The following is a 4,284-nucleotide window of genomic DNA, read 5'->3' as shown; positions in this document are numbered from 1 at the left end:
TAACACGGTGAAACCCCACCTCTACTAAAAATACAAAAAATTAGCTGGACGTGGTAGCGGGCGCCTGTAGTCCCAGCTACTCGGGAGGCTGAGGCAGGAGAATGGCGTGAACCTGGAAGGCGGAGCTTGCAGTGAGCTGAGATCGTACCACTGTACTACAGCCTGGGTGACAGAGCGAGACTCCGTCTCAAAAAATAAATTAATTAATAAAAATAAAAGATTTCTTCTCATTCCATACTTAAAACAACTTATGGAAGTTGACTTTTCTTTTCTTGAGACAGGATCTTACTCTGTCACTTAGGCTGGAGCGTTATGGCATGATCGCCGCCTCACTGCAGCCTTGACCTTCCGGGCTCAAGCAATCTTCCCACCTCAGCCTCCAGAGTAGCTAGGACTACAGGCGTGTGCTACCACGCCCAGCTAATTTGTGTATTTTTTTGTAGAGACAAGGTCTTGCCCTGTTGCCCAGGCTGGTCTTGAACTCCTTGGCTCAAGCACTCCACCCACCTCGGCCTCCCAAAGTGTTGGGATTACAGGCATGAGCCACCGCACCTGGCCAGAAGTTGGTATTAACACCCATTTTATAGATGAGGAAACTGAGGCTCAGAGAAGTCACATACCCATAAGCAGCAGAGCTTGGACTTGAACCAGGACCTCTGATTTTACATTTTCTTTCTTCGCACCCGCAGTTCTCACGAGGCATTCCACCAAATATTTAAAAAGGACCCTGTCAGCTGGGCGGGGTGGCTCACGCCTGTAATCCCAGCACTTTGGGAGGCCAAGGTGGGCGGATCACCTGCAGTCAGGAGTCAATCAGAGATAACCCTGGGATTGTTTTGTGTGCTGGGAGAACAGCCTCCTTTCTACTGAAGTTGCCAGGGTCATGTCTCCCCATAGAGGAGATGCCAGTCTGTCATAGGAGATAATGAGGCCAACAGGCAAAATCAAGCAGAAACAGAATAAATGCTCCTAAAGGGAAAGGGTATTTGGGAAGCAGTCCCTGAGGCCCTGGTCCCTGCACAATTGCCTTAATCCTATGAGCTACCTTGAGAGCCTTCCAGCAATGGGAGCCAGCTGGAGTTGGGTTTCTGTGGTCTATAATCCTAGTCAAACCAAAAAGTCTGCCCAGACAAGTCCTCAAGCCCCTTCAGCAGCCCAGAATTGATTTATCAGCCAAGACAGGCTCACAGGGGTGCCACATGGTGCCAGGGCCCAGCCCCACTGAAACATCCCCTAAGGGACATGAGCTTGTGAAGCCAAGAGGATGCGCTCCTCTCCAGATCCCAGATTTCCTTGTTGGCAGCACCACTTTGGTTCAGGAAATAGGATCAGGCTACCTGTGGGTCACAGAGGGTTCAGTAGAGAAGTCACTCAAAGGTCATGATTATTCAGTCATTTACCGAGCCCTTGTGAAAAGCCCACTAAATAGCAGGTGCCGAGGACGTGGCAGTGAAGAAGCTAGACAAGATCCAACCATGCAGCTTGGCTTCTGGCGGGAGGAGCGAAACATAAACAAGTAAACAAAGAAATTCACAAATAAAAAAATAAAACAGGGAAACAGGAGTGTGTTACACAGTGGAAAGCAAGGCCGGGCGCGGTGGCTCACGCCTGTAATCCCAGCACTTTAGGAGTCCGAGGTAGATGGATCACTTGAGGTCAGGAGTTCAAGACCAGCCTGGCCAACATGGGGAAACCCCATCTCTACTAAAAATACAAAAATTAGCCGGGTACAGTGGCACATGCCTGTAGTCTCAGTTACTCGGGAGGCTGAGGCGGGAGAATCACTTGAACCCAGAAGGTGGGGGTTGCAGTGAGCCGAGATTGTGCCACTGCACTCCAGCCTGGATGACAGACAAAAAAAAAGAGTGGAAAGCAAAATAGGGTGGTCAGTGTGGACACTCTGAGGGGGTGACATTGGAGCTGACATCTGAACATGGAGAAGGATTCAGCCATGGAGGAAGAACATTCCAGGCAAAGGAACAGCAGGCACAAAAGCCCCAAGGTGGGAGACACTCAGCATCTGAGGAACAAAAGGAGGCTGGCGGCTGGAGTGGGAAGAACAGGGGGATGACAGGAGATGAGGTTGGATTAACAGGAGCCCTATCACCATGGCCTTGGGCTGCGCATGCTGAGAAGGGCAGATTGAGTCCTAAGAGTAAAAGGCAGGGCTGCCTTGCAGGGTCCAGGATGGGGACCAGGACAGCCTTACTTGTGATGCCAAAGATGCCAGAAAAAGCAAGTGACTCTCAGTCATGACCTTTTGGGGAAACCCTTGGACTGGGAACAGAACAGCAAGAGCCGGCACCACGTGACCTCAAGGGCTCCAGAGATCACCGGTGCAACCTGAGTGGTCAGGAGACGTGGGTTCTGCTGCAGAAACAAGCAAGCCCAAGATGCCCAGGGCATGAAACAACACACTTCCTCTCTTGCTCGTGGCCAGGACTCAGGCTGATGGGGCAGCCACTTCTGGAACATTACAAAATGACTCTCACTTCTGCCCACATTTCATTGGACAAACAAGTTAGGGCCACACTCAAACTAAAGTGGGTGGGGAAATACAAGCCCATTAAGGGCCTGGAAGGCAGAGAGCTGGGAATTTCTGGGGAACAACATTAATGACTCTCACAGCCTCTGGAGGCTCAGACACACAGGATGGAGTTACCCAGGGTGAGTGGCAGAGTGGGCTGTAGACCCACCTGGGCTCCTGGAAAAGCACTCTCTGCCATGCCACCCTCCCCTCCCCATGCTGCCCAGCCTCCTCCACTGCCTAATGACCACTAATAGCTTAATCTCCTAAGCCTCTCGGCCCCTTCTGCGCACCAGCATCTGCTCATCCTCCCAGCATCTCAGAGGAGGGATGGGGTGAATCCCTGGTTACCACCCAGGGAACTAGGACACCCCTTCTTGCCCTTCTTCTCCCTTAGGACCAATGTCTGGGCCTCGAATAGACCACACAGCCTGGGGAGGGGGTGGGAAGAGCAAGCCCCGCCCAGCCCTGGCAGCTGCATCAGCAGCTTAAGCAGGAGCCCCAGCAGGGCCTGGGCAGCTGCCAGGTTTGAGCCTAACCTCCCAGGCTTGTCCTGACAAATTGCCCTCCTAACATGTTCTGCTTCTGAAGCTGCTTCCCAGGGGACCTCCCTGGGAATGTGCCAGAAAAAGCAAGTGGCTCTCAGACACGACCTTTTTGGGGAACCCTTAGACTGGGAACAGAACAGCAGGAGCTGGCACCATGTGACCTCAGGGGCTCCAGAGATCACCGGTACAACCTGAGTGGTCAAGAGAGGCGGGCTCTGCTGCAGAAACAAGCAAGCCCAAGACAGAAATGAGCAAGCCTCCGCCCTCTCTGAGTCCAGCTGCCAGAGAAGAGTCAGGGACCAATGGTCCCCAGTAAACCCAGAGGCCTCTGTGGCCACCCTGCCCTGACCGTCCCATGAGCCACATCACAAGCCAAGGAGAAGTATGCCCCTCACCACCCTGGGCAGGTGCAGGAGCTCTGAGGGACCCTCCCAACCGCCTCAGCCCCCTACAGGTGAGCCTGGGACCACCAGCTCCAGCTCCCTGGCACGGATGTTCCCTTCCCGCAGGGCCCTGCCCCGTTGCTGCCTATTTGCACATCAGTCCCGTCCAACAGCCTCAGTCCCGCATCTCACTTCCCAGCCCAGCGCCCAGTAGGTCCTCAGCCAGCATTTCCGGATGGGCTCAATGCTCCGCAGGGGCCCAGCTGGCTCGGGCTAGGCTAGTTAACTCTCACAGTGCCTGGGGGAGTCCTGGGAGGCAGCCAGACAGCTCAGGGCTCACCTCCAAAGCCAGCCAGAGGCGCTGGGAGGAGCTGCGAGAGCTAGGAAGGAAGGTTCCAGAGAGAACCCTGAGGGGCAGAGTCTGGGCTGTGCCTCCCAGGGTATGGCCGCTCTACAGTCTCAGCCCTTCTGATGGGGTAGAGGGCTGAATCGGTCAGAGAAGTCTACAGACCGTGTGGCAGGATTCTACCCTGGGATGCAGGACCAGCCCCAGACTCACTCCCGAGGGACAAGCTGGCAGAGGCAGTCCAAGCTGGGCCTGGGAGGGTGGGCAGGAGTGCCACAAGCCTCTGGGCTGGGGGCTGAGGCTGAGCCTTGCTGAGGGAACATAGGTACAACCACACCATAGGCCTGGCTGGAGGGGCCACCTCAGGCCAGTGAGGCCATCAGATGTTACCTGGGGAGGCTACGTTGGTACTGCAGGGGGGTTGAAGCTCCCCCCAACCGACTCTGCCCTGCCACTGACTGTACCAGGTCCCTTCCCCAC

Source organism: Macaca nemestrina, chromosome 1, assembly GCF_043159975.1.
Source record: "Macaca nemestrina isolate mMacNem1 chromosome 1, mMacNem.hap1, whole genome shotgun sequence".
NCBI classification, from domain to species: Eukaryota; Metazoa; Chordata; class Mammalia; order Primates; family Cercopithecidae; genus Macaca; species Macaca nemestrina.
Note: the sequence above shows the minus strand (reverse complement) of the source record.